This window comes from Hyla sarda, chromosome 12 (assembly GCF_029499605.1).
Source record: "Hyla sarda isolate aHylSar1 chromosome 12, aHylSar1.hap1, whole genome shotgun sequence".
Taxonomy (NCBI): domain Eukaryota; kingdom Metazoa; phylum Chordata; class Amphibia; order Anura; family Hylidae; genus Hyla; species Hyla sarda.
In genome coordinates, this window is record NC_079200.1 from 16,463,630 (window position 1) to 16,489,206 (window position 25,577).

Sequence of the window (25,577 nt, forward strand, 5' to 3'; positions counted from 1 at the left end):
ATTACATACACATCACACACACAGACATCATACACACATCACACATTACATACACATCACACACACAGACATCATACACACATCATGCAATACATACACATCACACACAGACAGACATCATACACACATCATACATTACATACACATCACACATAGACAGACATCATACACACATCATACATTACATACACATCACACATAGACAGACATCATACACACATCATACATAACATACACATCACACACAGACAGACATCATACACACATCACATTACATACACATCACACAGACATCATACACACATCATACATTACATACACATCACACAGACATCATACTCACATTATACATTACATACACATCACACAGACATCATACACACATCACACATTACATACACATCACACACAGACATCATACACACATTATACATTACATACACATCACACACACAGACATCATACACACATCATACATTACATACACATCACACACAGACATCATACACACATCATACATTACATACACATCACACAGACAGACAACATACACATCACACATAGACAGACATCATACACACATCATACATTACATACACATCACACAGACAGACATCATACACACATCATACATTACATACACATCACACACAGACATTATACAAACATCATACATTACATACACATCACACAGACAGACATCATACACACATCATACATAACATACACATCACACAGACAGACATCATATACACATCATACATTACATACACATCACACAGACAGACAACATACACATCACACATAGACAGACATCATACACACATCATACATTACATACACATCACACAGACAGACATCATACACACATCATACATTACATACACATCACACACAGACATCATACACACATCATACATTACATACACATCACACACACACAGACATCATACACACATTATCCATTACATACACATCACACAGACATCATACACACATCATACATTACATACACATCACACATAGACAGACATACACACATCATACATTACATACACATCACACACACAGACATCATACACACATCATGCATTACATACACATCACACACAGACAGACATCATACACACAACATACATTACATACACATCACACACAGACATCATACACACATCATACATTACATACACATCACACACACAGACATCATACACACATCATACATTACATACACATCACACATAGACAGACATCATACACACATCATACATTACATACACATCACACAGACATCATACACACATCATACATTACATACACATCACACACAGACATACACATCATACATTACATACACATCACACATAGACAGGCATCACACATTATACATTACATACACATCACACATAGACATCATACACACATCATACATTACATACACATCATACAGACAGACATCATACACACATCATACATTATATACACATCACACACACACAGACATCATACACACATCATACATTACATACATATCACACAGACAGACATCATACACACATTATACATTACATATACATCACACAGACAGACATCATACACACATCATACATTAAATACACATCACACATAGACATCATACACACATCATACATTACATACACATCATACAGACAGACATCATACACACATCATACATTACATACACATCATACAGACAGACATCATACACACATCACATTACATACACATCACACACAGACAGACATCATACACACATCATACATTACATACACATCACATACAGACATCATACACACATCATACATTACATACACATCATACAGACAGACATCATACACACATCATACATTACATACACATCACACACAGACAGACATCATACACACATCACACATTACATACACATCACACAGACATCATACACACATCATACATTACATACACATCACACAGACATCATACACACATTTTACATTACATACACATCACACAGACATCATATACACATCACACATACACTCACACCATACATATACACCAGTGTTTCCCAACCAGGGTGCCTCCAGCTGTTGCAAAACTACAACTCCCAGCATGCTCAGACAGCCTTCGGCTGTCTGGGCATGCTGGGAGTTGTAGTTTTGCAACAGCTGGAGGCACCCTGGTTGGGAAACACTGATATACACCATACATATGCACACATCATACATACACCTGCCGCTGCCCCCCCACATCATACATTACATACACTCACACCCTACATATACAACCACCCTTCCTGTCGCCTGCATTCTCTGCCTCTTCACCTGAGCCGCCATGAGTGGACATCAGAGCTGTAGTCCCGGCCGGTGTGAGGTGAGATTTCCGTCCTCCCCCCTCACTCCCCCCGTGTTTTCCCCTTGCAAACTAGCAACCTCCCTGTGGTGGATTAGGTCCTGTGGAGACAGAGCAGGGGGAGGGATAGAGCTGTGTGCGGGGGATGGAGCTGTGCACGGAGCTGTCTACGTCCTTTCTCTCCCCCTGCTGTGTCTTCTGAGCTGCGTCCTCCATCCTCCGGGAGGAGAGATAAGGGGGCTCTGCGGTCAGCTGGGGGCCGTCCCCTCCATACACTCTGAGTGCCGGCGTGAGGTGTAGACTTCCATCGGCTTCTGCGCCTCACACCGGCATTAAAGAAAAATAAGGGGGAAGTCGGTCTGTCCCTGCCCGATACAGGGCTAAATCTATGACAAATTCACCTGCCCGGCGCCCAAAACTGCTTGTCCCGGGCGTCGGGCGATAGGATTTCCACATCCCTGTACCTCCCTGTACTGTATGGAGGCGCTACCAGACACCAGTCAGTGCATACACTTCAGTAATACAGGGGTTTTACCAGTGAATGCCCATTCTGATTGGTCGGTATGCTAAAACTATTGTATGTTGAGGCCATTGTATGTTGAGGGATCACTGTGATTCACTTTGATTTGCTATAATTACCTTGTAATTGATTTGGTGTGTTCTCGCACATAAATACCAGCACTCTGGTCTCTTTTGTATGCTTGATAAAGAATGTGCAGACAGTCGAAACGTTGCTGCCACATATGAGGAAATAAACTACACTGCTTTTCACCTTATATTGGAGGCTGTGGGACGCTTTCTATTTGTGTCGATTACTGCCGCTAGCGACCAGGGCTGCGATTGGGCCCGCTTGCACCCACATCACCTTGACGCTCTTCGGACGTGCTGCTCTACCTTGCTTCTACTTAGCTATCTGGCTATCTACCTAGTTAGCTAACAATCCAACTACCTGGCTACCTACATATGTCATATGTTCGTCGTACGTGTCGCACATAATGTAAGTTAATGGAGTTGCACTGCAACCCACAAATGGCCGCAACCCAGCTGTTGGGTCACGGACACTTGTAGGCCCATCAAAATCCTCAGCACCAGGCCCATGATGCTCTTAATCTGGCCCTGGTCCTTAAGGGGTTAAAAGTATCCTAAAAAGCGATGCAAAGCATGGACGGTAGATTTTTTTTTTTTAGCACAAATTGCTCCAGAATCTTTTGGCGTAGTAAATATTTTCTAGGATGGTTTTCATCTCTCATACAATCTTGTAGATAATATAATGCCAAGGCTGGGCAGGTCCTTCAGAGATACCTTACCACACAAGGTTGAGGTGACAATGTTGGATTAAAAACTTGGCATATCATGGCAGCGGTGGGCATTACTGAGTCAGAGTTGTTTTAATTGACATTTCCTTTAAGATATTAAAAGTAAAATTATGAGATTGTAATACCTCCCCCTCTTATAAAGGGGGGCTGAGCAAGGAGCCCATAGGTCAAGCTGCAGGTCACCTGGTTAGCTGGTGCTCTCTGGGTAACAAACATGTGAATTGAACATGTGACCACATTATCATGTGACTAACTTAAAGGTCCTCAAAGGTCCTTTATACATAATACATATAACACTATGGGAGAGACACTGCAGGAGAGCCCCTAGGGCACAGAGGGACTAAACCTGACAGGGCCTAAGTACTGTACAGGACTATATCCCGTACTGGGACATCACATTTGTGCCTGCTTATTGCATAGAACACGTTTACTTTGTGGGAGTCCCTCATGTACTCCATAAGGTCACATGGTTGGGGTCTCTGAACCCCAAATTCGAATGTTGTGGCAATTGAACTTCCCACTGAGGTGAAAGATCGCCTCATGGCTGAACACCACCCTGGAAGCAAATGCATCCTCTTTCAATCAGTCCTGCAGGTCATTGTAAGTCACAGTGTTTCAGTTCGTCATCTGGTCCCTGAGGATGTAATCTGTACGGCGTACAGCACAGACGTTTTCAAAAGATACGCCATACCGTGGTTTGTGGCTCCTTACTAGTCAGCCTGGTGGACTTGGTCACTGGTCATTTACCATTTATGTAACTCTAACTACAGGCCCTTTACTTTTATGCCCTCTTTTTCGAATCGCCCTGTATGCAAAGTGCAATAATACAATGATAGTATAAAATAAAAATAGAAAAAACCTTTAGAACAAATGCTGAAAGGGAACACTTGCTTGGTGTCTGGAAGCTGCCGTCATGGCACAAAGAGTATTAAAACAACCTGGTAAGGTAAACAGGGATGTGTTGTCGCTTGTAGTCAGAAGGTGGCGCTGTCAGACACTCTTATAGGAGGTGAGTGGGGAGGACCCTGCATCACATAACTATACCGGAAGGATCATTATACATCTACAGTGGTCCCTCAACATATGATATTAATTGGTTCCAGGAGAACCATCATATGTTGAAACCATCATATGTCGAGTACATATGTCTATGTAAAAATGGTAATTGGTTCTGGGGCCTCGGAAGCATTGTATGTTGAATACATATCTCTATGGGAAACTGCTAATTGGTTCTGGGATGACCATTGTATGTGGAGTGTATGGGGAGTGTTTAACAAACCAGGGTGCCTCCAGCTGTTGCACAACTACAACTCCCAGCATGCATGTACAGCCATTGACTGTCTGGGCATGCTGGGAGTTATAGTTTTGCAACAGCTGGAGGCACACTGATAGGGAAACATTGATGTATGGGGTGTATAGTGTGTATATGTATTGTATGTGATGTGTGACATCGCATACAGTACTGTACAGTTCTTTAAATACCTTCAGGGGGGGGACAGAATGTCCTCCATTACCATCCTGCCGACTACAGCTCTATAGGAAAGGAAGGGGAGGGCAGCCAGCAGCTCATTGGATGCCTGCAGCAAGATGCTGCAGGCTATTGGCTATGGCTGCACTAGGGGGGGTGGGGCTTACACGGAGCTCACAGTGGAAGCCTGTATGAGTTAGCAGGACAGCATGTGAGTGACAGGAGGCAGAACGGGGCACACGGGGCAGATAGCTGTTTGTACGATGGCCCCGACACACCGCAGCATCATATGTCGAGGCTGCCTTCAACATACGTTGTTGAAATGATCATATGTCGGGGCCATCATAAGTCGAGGGATCACTGTATAAATAAAATGCTTCAACTTCATTAAACCCTCAATCACATAAATACATAATAGTATAGAAATGTATAGGAGCATGGCTATAAGGGAGGCCTAGGATACAGTCACGCCAGGACACTGGTTTTCAGGGACTAATGGCAAATAAAACTCCTATCCTGCTAGGTTCCCACTGATTATGTAAACTTGGGCCCCATGTCCCCCATTTGAATGGCCCTATCCTGTAGATGAGTAATAAGTGCTGTTTATGGGCAAACACCCTTTTAGTTTATCAGAAACAGAAATAACGGAAATTGCAGGCCATATTTACGAAATTTATTTGGTCCAATAAAAGGCCTAGGGTAGCATACGACACTCTGTGTTTAGCGAAGGGGTCGGGGGGATTACGTATTCCTAATGTACGTCTATATAATTTAGCGGCTGTTTTTCGCCATGTGCGGGACTGGATATTTGACACGTCTTATTTTTCAAATACCAAATTGGAGGAGGAGCTATGTTCTATAGGTAATCTCAAAATACTGTTTCATCTCCCCTACAGAGATATCCCATCTCAGATAAGGAAAAACGCTTTATTTAGTGATACTCTGGCCACCTGGAAGACGTTGAGAAAATCATATGGACTACCATGGTGCCTCTCTAGATTCTATAGTATGTGGCATGCACCAGCGTTGAAACATTGCTTCAGTAACCCAGTTCGTAAGATATGGGAGGACAGACGTGTAACTTCTTTTGGGGATTTTCTTGACAATAGAGACGGGATTCTTTTAAGTTGGGAGGCCTTTAGAGAGAAATATGCTCTTCCAAACTCACATCATTGGTTCTATAATCAGCTATGTTCATATTTTGGCAGTCTGGTCCGAAACTATAGATCAGTAGAAAAACGAGGGAAATTTTGCACGCTCATGGGTACCTCCGCAAGTCATAAATCCTTATCACTCATCTACACAAACATCAGGGATGTAGTGTTAAGAGGGGCGGAAGAGAAGGCACTTGTAAAATGGTCTACCCACATTGATGACCCGGATTTACAGTCACATATACGAGAAGGTCTCTTAGCGGTAGGCAATTCTACTCCGAGTTCACAGCTTCAAGAAATACACTGGCGTATCATTCATAAAGCAACATATGCATTCAACTGGAAAGGCACTCCCCCTCCCCCTCCATACTTGGATCATTGTCCCACATATCGCTTACCTAGAGCAGATCTGTGGCATTGCCTATGGGAATGCCCACAGGTACGTGAGTTATGGAACGACGTCAGGTCATTAATTCTCACAATTTGGAGCCTTGGGCTCCCTCCCTCACCGGAGCCATATCTATTTCATTATTTACCTGCACGAGAATCGAATCCTCCAGACAGAGGAAAACTGACTAAGAGCATACATATCTTACTTTTGGTCACCAAGCTGTGCCTACTTAGACATTGGCTTACCCCTACCCTCCCTACTATAGCTGAAATACTGAAGGAACTGCACTGTATAGTACATAGGGAATTATTACTAGCTATACGGAATTCTGAGTTGCACGCTAAAAAGTTCTTCCAGAAATGGAGGGCCTATTTACACTATCTACCAGACGAGAGTGAGCGACACAGGATAGTGACATATTTTGCATCTACCACATGGTACAGCCTGGAACTTTTGAAGGGAACATTGGGGAATCTAGCTCTCCCACCTGATAGGCCTGCTGGTAATGTCACACACTGAAACATGAGCAGTGTGCTAGTCTATGATGTGTATGAGGGCCAGCATATGACACAGATGCTCTTTTGTATCCATGCATTCTTTTTTTTTTTTTTCTTCTTCACATTATGTGGGGAAATGTATTTGGCCTCTTTTTTATTTTTATTTAGTTTCTTTTCTGTTGTTGATTGATAACATTGCTATGTTAAAAAGCACTATATTGGAAAATGCAGAAGTTCCATACAGAAGGTTAATGTCGTTACTTAAGACGAGTGACATCCACGGACTCTCTGTCATGAAGTTTTGTACAAATCCTTGTATGTTGTTACAGTGTCATGTACTGTATGCTTCTGTGAATAAAAACTTTATTTAAAAAAAAAAAAAAAAAAAAAAGAAACAGAAATAACGAGAGGCCACTCACCGCTTCCGATCTTCAATTTACTTTACTTTATTCTTCGTGCATAAAGGACGCCAGCAGGGCAAGACAGGACGCCTGGGAGGCGCTGCAGTACTGCTTGCCCTATGCTACCCTGCCTACCCTGACCACCTACTTGGCTACCTGCTTAAATAGCTAGCTAGCTACCTGGCTACCTACCGACATGTTTACCTACTACTTACTACCTATAGGTAGTTACCTGAGGTTGGAGCAGAGGACGAGTCCTGGCAAAAAAAAATTGGGAACTCACCCAAGATTTCCACTCAAGGGCTGGTCCTGCAGAACTCCTGCTAATGGGAACAGTGTTCCTGCTGTGGAAAAAGTGGAGGAACTACATTCCCAATGCGTTCGAGAAGGACTTGAACCCTCATTGGGAGGTTTAAAGAAGGTAGCTTCAACAGGGATGCCGGTTCACCATGGCGCTGGACACAAACAGTGGGAGGTAGGTAAAAGCAAAGGTATTTTATTTTCCCAGAATGCAACGTGTTTCACTGCAACGGCAGCTTCATCAGGCATGAATGAGAACAACAGGGTGGTGAATTTATCTTAATACTAATTACCCACAGCAGGAGAAAAGAACTCCGCGGATCAATAGATACCAGAGAAATTCACTTATAGAATATAATGAAAAAATCCACAGAAACTGAGGCAATTTCCACCTTAATAATGCATACTAATATACAAATAATAATACATAATCATAAGAAGAGGATTCCGGCTTCCGAGATGAACCCTAAGGGCCCCCATGAACACTACGGGCGGAGATGTGCAGCAGGCGCCGCAGAATGAAATGACGCTATAACCTGCGGACCTGCACCGTCCCCGCTGACAGCAATTCAGTTCCAGCTGAAACGTGTTTATTTTTTTTTTAGAAATTTCTAAGTGTGCTCACTGCTTCCTATTCCCATTGAAGACACCAAAGTCTCCACCCAGAGAAATTCTGTAGTGTGCATGGGCCCTGATGTGGTTTCAAACAACAGTATTTCAGTCAGGATATGGCACCAGTATTTGTAGGCCAAAATCAAAAATGGTAGAAGCAAGGCAGGAAAAGGACCCTTTAAATTGGCGCTGCTGACTCAGGTATGAAGGATAAGGCGAAGCCAGAGGTGATGCAAAAGTCCTCAGCAGGACATTTTATTAATAGAAAATAAAAAACGGACAGATGACGCGTTTCGGGAGGATCCCTCCCTTCCTCAGATCAGAATCATAAATGAAACCTACAGAGAAAAAGAGGGTATAGAAAGATTTTTTTCCTGTTATGGACCCACTCTTAGTTTTGGCTTAGGGGCCCACATCTGCATGGAGGGGCTTCTTCTATAGTACATTGGCTCTTGTACTCATGTTTTGACACTACTTGGTTAAAAGAGATCCAAGACCTAAGGGTAGGGGATAAGTGTCAGATTGGGCGGGGGGGGGGGGGGGGGTATGGTCTGACCGCTCGGACACCCCACAAACACCCACCCGGTGCCCCGTCTCTCCTCCAGAAAGGGGCGTGTTGATCACCGCAAGACGCGATGGCCAACACTCCCCATCAATGCATCCCTATGGGAGAGCAAGACCGCTGCACTCAGGAATCTCCGGCTCTACCATAAAGAGACATGGAGGGTGGTGCCAGAAAGTTAAACAGATTTGTAAATTACTTCTATTAAAAAAAAAACTTAATCCTTCCAGTACTTACTTGCTGCTGAATACTACAAAGGAAATGGTTTTCTTTTTGGAACACAAAGCTCTCTGCTGACATCATGACCACAGTGCTCTCTGCTGACATCTCTGTCCATTTTAGGAACTGTCCAGAGAGGCATATGTTTGCGCTATGGGGATTTTCTCCTACTCTGGACCGTTCTTAAAATGGACAGAGATGTCAGCAGAGAGCACTGTGGTCATGATGTCAGCAGAGAGCTCTGTGTGCCAAAAAGAAAACCATTTCCTTTGTAGTATTCAGCAGCTAATAAGTACTGGAAGGATTAAGATTTTTTATTTTTTTTTAATAGAAGTAATTTACAAATCTGTTTAACTTTCTGGCAGCAGTTCATTTAAAGAAAAAAGTTTTCCAATGGAGTACCCCTTTAAAGCCACCAATAAACGCAACCTGCCATGTTTTGTTCCTATAAATCAGAAATAACCATAAAATGTTTATTTTTACAGGCCGAACATCTAGAACAATATGTTATAGCAGGCTAATTTAATTTGGTAGCGAAGTTTAACTTTACTGCCGCTTCCCTTTATCAGGTGATGTTTGTGTGAAGGCAATAATAGATGTGTTTTTCTGCAGTAATACCTGGAATCGTATAACCGAAGGTCAGAGGTATGCCGTGTCAGAACGCAGCAGCTGATGGGCTGGACTTGTGACAACAGTGTTTCCCAACCAGGGTGCCACCAGCTGTTGCAAAACTACAACTCCCAGCATGCTCGGACAGCCTTCGGCTGTCCGGGCATGCTGGGAGTTGTAGTTTCGCAACAGCTGGAGGCACCCTGGTTGGGAAACACTGTGTTACAACCTGGGGCTCTATCACTACACATCAGGCTCGCCGCTCCTCCCAGACATCGCTTTTCTATTTCACTTTTCCTTTTGTAGAATTTGGGGGAGATTTATCGAAACCCGTCCAGAGAAAAAGTTGCTGAGTTGCCCATAGCAACTAGAGATGAGCGAATTTACAGTAAATTTGATTCGTCACGAACTTCTCGGCTCGGCAGTTGATGACTTTTCCTGCATAAATTAGTTCAGCTTTCAGGTGCTCCCGTGGGCTGGAAAAGGTGGATACAGTCCAAGGAGACTCTTTCCTAGGAATGTATCCACCTTTTCCAGCCCACCGGAGCACCGGAAAGCTGAACTCATTTATGCAGGATAAGTCATCAACTGGCGAGCCGAGAAGTTCGTGACGAATCGAATTTACTGTAAATTCGCTCATCTCTAATAGCAACCAATCAGATGGCTTCTTTCATTTTTTTTTTAAATGAAAATGAAAGAAGTTAGCTGATTGGTTGCTATGGGCAACTCAGCAACTTCTCCTCTAGACAGGTTTTGATAAATCTTCCCCCATTGTATTTACTGTTTATTTGGTAAAAGCCCCCCCCCCCCCCCCCCCCCAAAAAAAAAATAATTATAATAATATATATATACATTACAGGGGAGATTTATAAAAACCAGTGTACAGGAAGCGCTGTGCAGTTGCCCATAGCAACCAATCAGATGGCTTCTTTCATTTTTCACAGGTCTCTTTAAAAAGAAGCGATCTGATTGGTTGCTATGGGCAACTGCCCCGCTCTTGCTCTGAACAGGTTCTAATAAATCTCCCCCATAATTTCTCCGTGATTCTTTCTACTTTTAACCCCATAAACGGTCGGTTGTTACACTTTATGTACATTTTATCAGTTTTCAGTACTTTTTGTGTGTTTTTGTACATGTGACATTGTGTCCATGGGGATAGTACAATATAGCAGAGTGCAGCGCAGTATAGCGGAGTGCAGTAAAACACTGTGCTATACTGTATTATCCCCCATGTGCGCAATGTTATACTCCACTGCACTCTGCTATACTCTACTACAACTATGGAGAGCAGTGGTCTTCAACCTGCGGACCTGCAGATGTTGCAAAACTACAACTCCCAGCATGCCCGTTGGCTGTCTGGGCATGCTGGGAGTTGTAGTTTTGCAACATCTGGAGGTCCGCAGGTTGGAGACCACTGATGTAGAGTGTTAAGGGAGTACTCCGGGATATGAAAACTTATCCCCTAAGTTTCAGATTGCAGGGGGTCCGACCACTGGGACTCCATCTGACACCCCCCATCCCCCAACGATCTCCCGTACGGGGCCCGACTCTCCGGCCAAATAGCGCAAGCCGACCAGCGCACGAAGCAGTGGCCGACATGCCCCCTCTATGGAGCTCTATGACAGAGACGGAGACTGGCGAATGCAGCGCTCCGGCTCTCCCATAGAGTTGAGGGGGCGTCTCAGCTGCCGCTACTTGCGGTGGTCGAACAGGCCCCCTTTCTGCGGAATGCCGTGGCCCCGTACGGGAGATCCCAACTGGCTTCAGAATGTTAAACAGATTTGTAAATTACTTCTATTAAAGGGGTTATCGCTGCCCTGACTTTCGGAGCTCCGCTCACAGCGTCCGGAAGTTCATTACTCCAAACGCTGTGTGCGGGCTTCCGTGTTCACGGCCGCCGGGTGTGACGTCACGCCCGGCCCCTCGTGACGTCTCGCCCGCCCCCTCAACGAAAGTCTATGGAAGGGGGCGCGACCGCTGTCACGCCCCCTTCCCATAGACTTTGGTAGAGGGGGCGGGCGTGACGTCTCGAGGGGGCAGGCGAGACTTCACGAGGGGCCGAGCGTGACGTCTCTCCCGGCGGCCGCGAACACGGAAGCCCGCACACAGCGTTCGGAGTAATGAACTTCCGGACGCTGTGAGCGGAGCTCCAAAAGTCAGGGCAGCGCACAACCCCTTTAAAATAAATCTTAATCCTTCCAATAATTATCAGCTGCTGAAGTTGAGTTGTTCTTTCCTGTCTGACAACAGTGCTCTCTGCTGACATCTCTGCTTGTCTTGGGAACTGCACAGAGTAGAAGAGGTTTGCTATGGGGATTTGCTTCTACTCTGGACAGTTCCCGAGACAGGTGTCATCAGAGAGCACTTAGACAGAAAAGAACAACTCAACTTCAGCAGCTCATAAGTACTGAAAGGATTAAGATTTTTTTAATAGAAGTAACTTTGAAATCTGTTTAACTTTCTGAAGCCAGTTGATTTATAAAAAAAAATTTTTTCCTGGATGACCCCTTTAATACTGTACATGTATGGGGGGAGGGGCACATACATTTTTATTTATTGTTTGGTTTTGTTTTATATATTATTTTTTTGGGGGGGGGGGAGGGGGTCATAATTTTACTATATTAGCGCACCTTTAGCTGTCTGCGCAGCAGGGGCTAAAATCTATGCCAGTAGATTTCGGGTATAATTTATGCCAAGATCTGGTGGAAAGCTTGTTAAATCTGGTGGTCTGCCAAGCGCCCTGCCCCTCCCTATTTTCGTAAAAGTGGCTTGAGTGACACAAAACTGCAAAAAGGTGCACAAAATAGATGTGCGCCAAAATGACCATTTGTATTTCACCAGAAAACTGGTGCGATATTATAGCCTAATACGTTTACATATACAGTGGGTGAACACAGTACCTGCTAACCCCAGGTCTTTTTGGAGCTTTCCACAAGTGTCCTTGGCAACTGGACAATTTTTCTGATTGTTCTTCTCTCTTCTCTGTCAGACATCTTGTGAGGAGCGCCTGGTGGACGCAAACTTATGGTGAAATGATCGTCTTTCCACTTTCGGATTATGGCCCCACAGTGTTCAATGGAACATTCAGAAGCTTAGAAATGCGCCTGTGTCATGTCCTGCACTACACTTAGGCCCTGTCAGGTTGAGTCCCTCGGTGACCTGGGGGCTCTCCTGCAGTGTCTCCCCTGCTGTTATTATAGTGCTATTTAATGTAATGGGATTATAGTCAGTATGACAATGTATAGTCAGTATAAAGGACCTTTGGAGGACTCCAGTAAATGTCTAAAGGACCTGAGAAATGTCACATGTTATGGTTATGTTATCACGTGTTACCCAGAGGGCACCAGCTTAACACATGACCTGCAGCTTGACCAATGGGCTTTGGCTCAGCCCCCCCTCTATATAAGGGGCGGCCATTACAATTCTCTCTCTTTTGCTCTTGTACCATCATCACTTTACTGAGACCAGCAAACTCCAGAGATCTCAGCGCTAGTGTCCACCACCTGGAAGGCCTCAAATCTACAGTCATTCCAGTAAGTCAGGTCTATGTCTGCTGTCACTACTACCTATAGTCAAGTCCAGCCTAAAGTCAAGCATCTAAAGTCTATTACAAGTCTAATTGGTCCCAGCAAGCTGCGAAGTCCTTCTGTGTTCCTGTCCACCTTTTTGGGATTCTGGCCTAGCGGTAAAGATAATAACACCTATCTGACCTCAGTAAAGCCTCTGTTACATCATAACCTGGTTGTGGACTCTTATTTTCACTGCCTAGCTATTGGAATAGCGGAGATACCACTTGGGTGGTTCCGGTACCCAAAAACCACTCTGGCGTCACAAACATTATGGGTTAATAACACCTTGCCCCTGGGGTTAATACCATCTTACCCCATCCACCTACACCACTATACCCCGTGGTCCCGCCATCACTGTGGGTCACCACACTTGCAACCAATGTCATTATTATGTTTTCCAACAATTAGGTTGTGAAGGTCTGGATACAGCTCTTTGCTTTTCTCCATCATGAGACGTGTTTTTTGTGACTCCTTGGCAATGAGACCTTTTTGCAGCCATCAGTTGGGACTGAACCAGCTGATGTTAATTTGCACTGACAAGGGGCTGGGTTTCCTTTAATTACTTATAGACTTCAGCTGTTGTCTTGGATTTCCAAGCCTTTTTGCACCTGCCTTTCTTGATGCGTTCAATACATTTTCCCTGTGTCATTTAACATTATTACAAAAATCTTCATTTCTGAGTTTATTTTTTTTTTTTTTTTTTTTTTGTATGGATGGATTACGTGGGTTTTTACCAACATCGGGGGAACATTTAATGTCAATAGCAGCTTTGGAAATATATTTAGTAAGAGAAAAATGGTGACGTGTTCAATACTTTTTTCACCCGCTGTATTTGTGTGAAGTCACAATCCAGCTTTCCCCGGCTATTATGATGATGTTCTTGCTTCTTCAGGCTGTTCTTAGGATTATCTCACGGTGTTATGTCATGTCCTTCTGCATCGTAGCTCATTGTCCCCGTACATTGTACTTTGAAGCCTGTTTTTCAGCAGCTCTTGTTTTCTTATTCTTGTATAAGCGTCAGCGAAGTGTTTTCCTTTACATACACTCCTCAACATTAAAATTGCAACACCGAGAAGGAATAGTCCTGGAAGTATGGAAATCACTAAATCGACATGTTAATGATATGCAAATGATTAAAAAAATAGAATAGAAACATAATATTTAAAGGGGTACTCCACCCCTAGATATCTTATCTCCTATCGAAAGGATAGAGGATAAGATGTCTGATCACGGGGCTCCCGCTGCTGGGGACCCCCATAATCTCCCTGCTGCACCCGGCATTCGTTTAGAGCTTTGGGTGCAGCTCCAGAGGCTCGTGACGTCACGGTCACGCCCCACTTGTGACGTCACGGCTACGCCCCCTCAATGCAAGTCTATGGGAGGGGGCGTGACACCTGTCACGCCCCCTCCCATAGACTTGCATTGAAGGGGCGTGGCAGTGACATCACGAGCGGGGCGTAACTGTGACGTCACGAGCCTCTGCCCGGCATCACCAACGAAGTTCACTCCATGCATCGGATGTCTAGGGTGCAGCAGCAGAGATCACGGGGGCCCCCCCCCCCACAATCAGACATCTTATCCCCTGTACTTTGGATAGTATACGTGGTAATAAAGCAACTCTTAAAGAGACAGTGACCAACTCTTCACTCATCTGTTTAAAACCTATAATCTACGACTCTGTGCTAAGGAGACTCTACTTTGCGGAGAACATTAAATAAAGTTTCCCATTGGTTTCAAGTCATACAAGTGGAGTCCTTATCCCTGCACCTGACACTACAGGATTGTTGGGATCACCAGGTAAACGAGACCCACCTGTCACGTAACATTTCAATTTTTTGCTACCAAGGGACTACAACTCCCAGCTAGCCTGTGCTAAAATATCTATACTCCCCTTAAAGGGGTACTCCGCTGCTCAGTGTTTGGAACAAACTGTTCCGAACGCTGGAGCTGCTGCCGGGAGCTTGTGATGTCATATCCCCGCCCCCTGATGACATCACGCCTGCCCCCTCAATGCAAGTCTATGGGAGGGGGCGTGACAGCCGTCACGCCCCCTCCCATAGACTTGCATTGAGGGGGCGGGGCGTGACGTCATGAGGGAGCAGGGCTATGACATCACAAGCTCCTGGCTCTAGCGTTTGGAACGGTTTGTTCCAAACGCTGAGCAGCGGGGTTCGCCTTTAAGTACCACAATAGTCTATGTGATTCCCAACACTTATTAGAAATTACTCCTTAACACATAAAAACAGCTTGTTAGTCTTGGGCATGAAGTGACTCACTTCCCTGCAATCTGCTGTTCACTGCATGTTGTTAGGCTCAGTCCATCTCTAATAACAGAGACATCAAGATGGGGGCAGGGCTTAGCTAGAGCTCTGTGCAGTAGTGAGGAAGAAAAAAACAGAGGGACCCTGGGCTATATATCTGCAATATGTGAGCCTTTACCCATTCTCCAAAGTAACCACACTGTGCCTGAAAGGTAACAAAAAGACTTTCCCCTCATCTTAGCAGCAGTTCAGTGCTTAGTAAAACCCCTTCTTTGCTGTGCTGCTGCTGTTTCTTTCTTTTCTGTTCACATAGCATCTTGCAAACCCAGGGCATCAGTACCCCTCTCCCTCCTCATGCCATATTTATGTTATTTTAAGTGTAAATTCAGCCCACTGCGCTATCACAGACACTAAGTCCTGGCATAGCAGTGATGCGTAGGTGCTGTGATAAGTAAGGGAGAGGAAGACCCTGTGTGAGTACTGCTGAAAAAAAAACCAGACAAGTTTGCCCCCTGAAATACAGCAAATAATAAATAGGTGTGTACCACGGAGGGGGGTTTCAAAGGCTCGATAACAGCAGCGAGAGCACAAAAAAAAATCACATTGTCACCATTCTGAAGGGATAACATAATAAAAACTTGCAGGCTTTATAAAAATATTTTAGAACAACATGTAACATTTAAAGCTTTAGGAAAGACATATCAACTCAATGGCATGTCCATCAAACTAAATCTCAATCCGATTGAAAATGGGATAATTTGGCCCATGACGTGGCCCTGTCCTGCTCTTTAGGATCTTGAAACCTATACACATAAAGTTGTCCGACCACGGTGACCCTGGTAGGACTGTCCAATTCTCTAACTTGTATGGGGGCCTCCTGACTCTGCCCTTACAGATGATGTCAGGAGAGGGAAGGGTTAGGCATCTTCCGACCCTATTGTTCTTGGAAAGGTAAGCCAACGCCAGAGCTGTCTGGCATCGCTTTCTCCATTAAGACCACGTGACCACATTCAACCAACAGTTATGGAAGGTGTATGGGCACCATCATAAAGCCATAGGAAGCGCAAGAAAAGGTATCCTGGGTCATGTGATACTGTCATGTGATGTACCCAGAGTTCCCTGGGTACAGGACCTCCAGGCTTGGCAACCAATGGGATTAGTCCAGCCCCCCTAGTATAAAAGGGGCTGTAGTCTCTAAATTCAGGCTCTTCTCTCTTGGTTCCTGCTCCTCATCCTGTACACTAGTGTTGCTCGCGAATATTCGCAATTTGAATTTTATTCGCAAGTATCGCATATTCACGAATTCGTGACTATAGCACTATATATTCGAAATTATGAATATTCGCTTTTTTTTTTTCACAGTACACATCACAGTGATCATCCCTCTCTGCTTCCAGCTTGTGTGGCCTAAAGAAGGCTCTAATACTACTGTGTGAGACCGCTGGGCGAATATTCGCATATGTGAATATTCGCATGTGCAAATATTTGCGAATATTGATCCCTCCCTTCTGCTGCTTCTATCAAGTTACACTGGTATACTTGCTATAAAGTTCATACATTTTCACATATGCGAAAAAACGCGAATATTACGAATATGCGAATTTAGCGAATATATGACGAATATTCGTCCATATATTCGCGAAATATCGCGAATTCGAATATGGCCTATGCCGCTCAACACTACTGTACACTACAGCAGCATATATATACTCAATTCATCTCATCTAGGCCAAAGCCTAAGGAACCTGCAGCCACTTCAAAACGTGAGTTACCAAGCTCTATCTACAATTCTAGTGACTACTACTCAACTCAAGTATACAAGTAGTAGCACAGTGGCCTGCATAAATCTCAAAACTACAAGTCCTAGCAAGCCTGTGAGGTATCCTGCATGCCGGTTCCCTCTTAAGAAACCGCATAACTGTAAAGACTGTTCCATAAGAAGTTTAAGTAAAAGTTCCAGTTATTTTCACAATTCCTGCTGTGGACATTCCATTATTTCCTGCTGTTTTTGGGCCGGTTGTCGGCAGGGCCTTCTACAGAAACCAACCGCACCCTGGTGTCACGACAAATCAGGGGTTAATAACGCCTTGCCCCACAGGGTTAATACCACCAGACCCTGCTACACCGTTGCAGCACCCGGCACCACACTTGCTAGCAGGAATCTTCATTCACAAGCCATAAAACTGTACAGCGGGTATACGCAGAGGAGCAACCTCGCAGCGACAGACTGTTTCCTGCGCTTGGAGCGCAGGAAACAGTCTGTTGCTGCGAGGTTGCTCCTCTGCGTCTACCCGCTGTACACTTTTATGGCATGTGAATAAAGATTCCTGCTAGCAAGTATTTCGGGTGAGTGCATCCATTTATTTCTTGTTCCTATTGCAACAAAAGGAATAACTGGGATTTTTTTGTTAATTTTTTTCGCCACTGGAAAAGATTCAGTCATTAATTATAATAATTTCCTTTATTTATTATTAGTGATGATCGGCGTTGCCCATATTCGAATCCGCAACATTTCGCAAATATATAGACAAATATTGTCTATATTCGCATATGTGAATATTCGCATATTCGAGGAATATAACAGTGAGGGGGTGGGAAACAAGTGTATTTGCATCATTCTAATTGGCCCACAAGTGTATTTGCATCATTCTAATTGGCCCACAAGTGAAAAGAAGGAATATGTGAATATTCACATATGCGAATATGCGCATATGCGAAAAAAGCGAATATTCACAATTTCAAATATATAGCGAATATATTCGCAATATTCTCGAATTTGCAATATTCACGATAAATATTCTAAATGCGAATATTCGCGCCCAACACTATTTATTATATGGTTTCACTATTAAAGGGGTACTCCCGTGGAAAATGTTTTTTTTTTTTAAATCAACTGGTGCCAGAAAGTTAAACAGATTTGTAAATTACTTCTATTAAAAAAATCTTAATCCTTCCAGTACTTATTAGCTGCTGAATACTACAGAGGAAATTCTTTTCTTTTTGGAACACAGAGCTCTCTGCTGACATCTCTGTCCATTTTAAGAACTGTCCAGAGCAGGACATATGCTGCGCTGGACAGTCCCTAAAATGGACAGCAGAGGTCAGCAGCGTGCACTGTAGTCGTGACAGAAGAGAAATCCAAAAAGAAAATCATTTCCTCTGTATTATACAGCCCCTAAAAAGTACTGGAAGGATTAAGATTTTTTAATAGAAGTGATTTACAAATCTGTTTAACTTTCTGGCACCAGTTCATTTAAAAAAAAAAAATGAGTATTCCACTTTTAACACCTTTAAGTACCCCTTTAAACATTCTTTTGTGTGGTATTTGTGATTTGTGGATTTGCACTTCGTCTGGTGATCCCAGTAGATGTTGCAGTAAACACGCGCGATCTCCAGGCAGATGACCACACAGGAGTTCATAGAGGACTTTGTCTTCTGGGTTTACAAATAAAATTCCTTTACGACGGGCGGCCTAAACATAGTATCTGAAGACGTCTGAAATCCACACAACAGCTTGTTATGTACTGCCGGACGTTGGTGGCACCTGATCCCTTGTTCAAGGTCTTCATCCGGGGCCTGGTCTTTGGATGTTGGTGTTTTCAGCAAAGGATAATTATTAACCCACCCGGTTGTTTTTCTCTTCGCTTACATTGGGAAATGCCATTCACACTGCCATGAGTTTTTCTCTCATCGGCCCAGTAAAGGTCTTAAAGATAGGGGCAGGTAAACAGGCCATATATCTCTTTGAAATAGGACAAGGAAGGGTTAACTATGTTCCTTCGAAGATGACTCAGGACAGAACTGGTGGCATTCCAGGCGCGAGAAAACAACCTGATTGAGGTTTTACATGGAGGGAGCACGCAGCGATCACGCGCAAAAACGAGTCCGTAGTCACCGAGAGCGTGCTCTTCCTTTTTGTTCACTTTTCTAAGAATTGTAAGAATGTGTTTTTGTAAAATCTGCCACTCAGCAAATAAAGAGATACCTTAGCCGGCTGAATTTGTTATAAAGAGAGGTCATGTGAGTGGAGATGGGACTATAAGACATCGATCTGTAATGTTTATTATTATAGAGGTTTTCCCCAAAGTTAGACAGTAACAGATGGGTGGGGAGCTGATTTTTGGGAAAAGGGAACGGAGCAGTGGTCGAGCATGTGTACCCTTAATGAACTGTGTCACTAACCTCTAATTAACTATGCCACTGCCCCTTTAATGAACTGTTTCACTGTGCCCCCCTACTGAGCTGCCCCACTGCGCCCCTAATGACGTGTGCCACTATTCCCCCTGATGAACTGTGCCACTGCTTATGAATTGTGCCACTTCTCCCTTAATTAACTGTGCCCGCTAAGAAACTGTGTCCCTCATGAACTGTGCCACTGTCCCCTTAATAAACTGTGTCAATGTACCCCCTAATGAATTGTGCCACTGTGCCCACCTAATGAACTGTGCCACTGTGCCCCCTTCATGAATTGTGCCACTTCTGCCTTAATTAACTGTTCCACTGTACCCCTTAATAAATTGTGCCATTGTCCCCCCCAATGAACTGTACTACTGTGCCCCCTAATGAACTGTGCCACTTCTGCCTTAATTAACTGTTCCACTGTACCCCTTAATAAATTGTGCCCCTGTTCCCCCCAATGAACTGTACCACTGTGCCCACCTAATGAACTGTGCCACTGTGCACACCTAATGTACTGTGTCCCCCTAATATACTGTACCACTGTGCCTCCCTAAAAAAACGTGCAACTGTTCCCTCCTAATGAACTGTGCCACTGTGTACCCTTATGACCTGTGCCACTGTGCCCTCCTAATATACGGTGCCACCTTCATGAACTGTGCCACTCTAATGTACTGTGCCACTATGCCCACCATAATGAATTGTGCCACTGTGCCCCCTAATGAACTGTGCCACTGTGCCCCCTTCATGAATTGTGCCACTTTCCGCCTTAATTGACGGTTTCTCTGTACACCTTGATAAATTGTGACATTGTTCCCCCCAATGAACTGTACCACTGTGTCCACCTAATGAACTGTGCCACTGTGCACACCTAATGTACTGTGTCCCCCTAATATACTGTACCACTGTGCCTTCCTAAAAAACAGTGCAACTGTTCCCCCCTAATGAACTGGGCCACTGTGTCCCCTTATGACCTGTGCCACTGTGCCTTCCTAATATACGGTGCCACCTACATGAACTGTGGCACTCTAATGTACTGTGCCACTATGCCCACCATAATGAACTGTGCCACTGTTCCCCCCTAATGAACTGTGCCACTGTGTACCCTTATGACCTGTGCCACTGTGCCCTATTAATATACGGTGCCACCTACATGGACTGTGCCACTCTAATGTACTGGAAACCAAGAAGTTGCCACTGTGCCCCCCCCCCCCCCCCGCATAATGAACAGTGCACCTGTGCACTTAAAACATTGTGACTCTCCAGCTGTTGCAAACTACAACTCCCATCATGCACTCACAACGATAGAAGAGAATACAGAGAGAGCGGCTCTCTGAACCGGCTGGAGGTGGCAGAGGTCCGGACAATTGCCAGACGAGACAGAATATTCATATTGTTATCCTTATTATTCTTAGGAAGGGGTGTATTCCCATAAAAAGGGTGAAAAATGCCAGATTTAATGTGTCTGAAGAATCCATCAGTATCATCACCGAAATTCCTGTCCCAACAGCTGTCAGTTTAGGTCCGACCCGCAGTCAGGCCAGGATTTGCCGCCATGATACTCATGTAAAAATACATTCGTTCTAGGATAGTGTACAGCTTAAAAGTAATCGAAAAGCAAACTGCACTTTCCCAAAGCTGACAATGGTCGCCAAACTTATAAAACTGCCTCTTTAATACTCAGCCAAGTGTCAAGGAGGCGGGCCAAGCTGCTCAAGTGCCCCACCTGGTACGTCTTCTCGCTTGCCCTCACCTGCCTGCACCTTCTTGGCTGACATAAAGGCTTCTGCACCTAAATCATGGAAAGGATCCGCACACGCCCTATAAGAAATGTATACTGGACGTATTGTACCCACCCTGATAATACTTTTGCCCCTAATATGTTGCTATTCGTAATAAACACAGTCACAAATAACGAAAGCACAGTGTAAACAGGAACAGAGGGTTGTACTTTGGCTTTTAAAATGTAGAGGAAAGGTGGGCGATGAAGCTGGACGTGACGTTATTCCTTCATGTAATCATTTACTTTCACCACTGAGACAGGAGAGCGGGGTCAGGGGAAGCCGAGGCCATGACCTGTGGACAAAACACCTTTACTGGTGACTATAATCCCATGAATACACATATTATAGGTTTTATTTCCATTGGTAACACTGGACTCATCACTCCAGGTCTACAGCTGGGAAAATAAAATAGTGATTTATAAAGACGTTTTCATAACGCCACTAATGGCAACCCATCTAAGGTGGGATCATCCTGCCATGGCTTATGTGCGGATTAAAGTCATTCCCTGTCCATAGATGAAGAATGGGGAGCCGAGTTTCCCATTAGAATGGAGTGTTGGGTTGCGCATGCGCGCCGTCGCTCCACTCATTCTGTATAGCAGCTGCCAGAGATAGCCAAGTACAACATTTGACTGTCTCCATGGCTCATCTAAAACAGGGACCTGACACCCACTTCTTTAAAGCAGTGGTGTGTCGGCAGGTGCTCCATTCATTGTCTATGGGAGCGCCGGAGACACAGTTTTTGGGTATCTCAGAATATAGTGTTTGTGTATCTCATAATACAGTGTTTGGGTATCTCAGAATACAGTGTTTGGGTATCTCAGAATACAGTGATTGGGTATCACCGGCGCCCAGACAATGAATGGACAACGTACCGACCGGCCTCTCTGTTCAGCAGTGCGTTTCTGGTCAAATGCTGTACTCAGGTATCTCTGGCAGCTTCCATTGAGAATGAATGGAGCAGCGGCGCGCATGTGCACACTGCCACCCAATGCTCCATTCCAATTTTGGGAGGTCCCAGAGGATGGACACACAACAATCAGTGGTGGTGTAAGTGCTGGAGAACCTCTGCAAGGAGCTTGTCCAGCACTGGTAAAGATGATGCTTCTCTGGGGCGCCTCAGGATATACAGGTGCTCAAACCACCGACCCAAACCTGGGTTACGGAAGGATGATGCAGGAGTAGATTATTATTTAAAAGGCTTTATTTAGACAACGCGTTTCGCAAGGGGCCCCTTGCTTCATCAGGTCATGAAAAATCAGCTCTATCAGGCTTCGGCCGCTGCTGTTCTCTCCGGACGATCCTCCGCTGGAAAGAGGAGGATCGTCCGGAGAGAACAGCAGCGGCCGGAGCATGATATATACTAGATTTACATGATATATACTAGATTTACCATCATTTACGGCACTTAGATAGCGCCCCCTTTGTCCCCCTCTTTTTCTTTTTTACTACTGGACACCCACAATCATATCCAGTGGACAGGGGATACGACATTCAGACTATGAGGCATATCTGGCATATCCCATCTCTTCCCCTAGAGTTCTGATCACTGCTCCGGTGGCCGATTTTGGCTCTGTCGGTGACTATAATGACCTTAGAAATGAAGGGGAGATTCTTAAGACTCTGCACCCCAATCTAGCCAGCACCAAACTGATCAGAGAATCCACATCTCTGCCAATTCATATGTAAGTACAAAATGAAGCCAAGTTATAGGCCTATCCACTCTCAGAACAAGGCAAGCGGTCGGCACTATAGCTAAAGGTGGTGCACAAGGATTGTATGCGTCCAATAGGCAAGATAGAAATCCCGGCACTCAAAAATTTATTTAATAAAGACTTCTTTTTATTCAGTATTTACTGCATATTACATCTCATAGCAGCACGCGTTCCGACATACAATGGCTTCTGTCAACCGCACTTATATGACTGTACTACTCCTTTTACTAAAGCATTAAAGGGGTACCCTGGTGGAAAACAAAGGTTTTCAAATCAACTGGTGCAAGAAAGTTATACAGATCTGTAAATTACTTCTATTTAACAATCTTAACCCTTCCATTACTTAGCAGCTGCTGTATGCGCCAGAGGAAGTTGTGTAGTTCTTTCCAGTCTGACCACAGTGCTCTATGCTGCCACCTCTGTCCGTGTCAGGAACTGTCCAGAGTGGGAGAGGTTCGCTATGGGGATTTGCTCCTGCTCTGGACAGCTCCTGACACAGACAGAGGTGGCAGCAGAGAGCACTGTGGTCAGACTGCAAAGAACTAAACAACTGCCTGTGGAGCATACAGCAGCGGATAAGTACTGGAAGGGTTAAGATTTTTATATAGAAGTAATTTATAGATCTGTATAACTTTCTGGCACCAGTTGATTTAAAACCATTTTTTGTCCATCGGAGTTCCCCTTTAAGCAGTTCGGTGCAGGGGGAGTGGGGAGTAACTTTGGGGCCAGCGGCCTTTAGGCTAGGTTCAGACTACGGAATTTCCGACAGAAATTCAGACGTTAAATTTCCGTCAGAAATTCCGCTTGCTAAAATGTCTAGTGTAGTGAATGGTTTTCCGTTCACAAATTCACACTTCGGAATTTGTGAAGCGGAAAATCCGCTTTGAAAATCCGCTTGAAAATTTCCGCCTGAAGAAAGGGGTCGCTCTTTCTTCAGGCGGAAATCCGAGCAGAACACATAGCAGTCTATAGGAGACTGCAGTGTCCGCACGGTCCTAGCGCCGACTAATTCAGTTGGCGCAGGCGGAACTCGGAATCTCCGGGCGGAAATTTTCTGCTCGGAGATTCCGTAGTCTGAACCTAGCCTTAGTGCTTAACCCCAGGATTTTTGTGTTTTCAAATTCAGCTCTGCTCATTTATAACTTCTTCCCTCTGCTGCTTCTATGGAGTTCACAGGTTACTAGGACCACGAATCCAAACATTTGTTGAAAGATAAAGTTCCGTCCAATAAAGTTTCCAAATTTTTCAGAAGAATGAACTTTTTCCAGATCAGAGACGTCACAAGAGGACAGCTTGTAGATTAAAACATGTTGTGGCCAGCAGATCAGCCTCATGTCCTACATCATTTTCGCTGTGTCAGTTTTTGGGCCATCGTCCACTAGGCTCTCGGCCAATAAGGGTGACGAAAATCGGCAATGGAAAGCTTTGATGTGTGTACTCTGGTTTCGAGTCCTTACAAATGTGTAAAACATGATTCATTAATCTACAATATCAATTAAGATTGTTGAGGAAGGGTTTTTAGAGATTCATTACATAATCCATTATATCCGGGACCTTGTAGAAAGAGGCGTTTTCTTCTAGGTAAAATGGGCCTGGGGCTATAATTTAATGTGTTACGGATTAAAATATTACAGCTGTTCCAAGAAAGCGCAATAATACTTGGACCTGTCCCTGCGCTGGCGCCAACCAGTTTATAGTCCGGCCATAAAAATCATTGATCCCTCCCAACAAGATGTAGCATCTATTCAGCCAAATAATCAAGGGTGGGGGTAGGGGTAAATTCCTGTTTGTGGACCTTATTTCATAAGAAGCAATAAAATTATGTATTAGAAGTCGACCCAGACAGACACTTCCCTTAGACTACTGTCTGTGACCAACAACCAAGGTGTTTTTGGCATAGAGGTAGACCATGTCGATGTGCAGTGTCCCACTATGTACCCTACAGGGCCTGTATGTTGGGTGTTGGTTGAAGCCTTATTTTTATGTGAATTTGTACTTTTTGTACTACTATATTGTTTTTGTATAATGTTTTTTTGTACCATTTATATACTGTTACTACATCCACACCGAATTACTGCGCACAGTCCTATACGCTTTATTTTGGAATACTCTAGACTTGGAGCCAAGGCCCTCTCTACTGCGGGAAGAGAAAACAGTTTTGTCCAGGCCAGCCTCTCAGGCTGAGACGTCT

General features: G+C 44.3%; 1 protein-coding gene across 1 annotated transcript in view; it reads left to right on the plus strand.

Moving 5' to 3' along the window:
- The window catches only part of LOC130296676 (glucose-6-phosphatase catalytic subunit 1-like), a 77,536-nt gene that overhangs the window by 18,113 nt on the left and 33,846 nt on the right, over positions 1-25,577 (plus strand). The window lies entirely within an intron of this gene.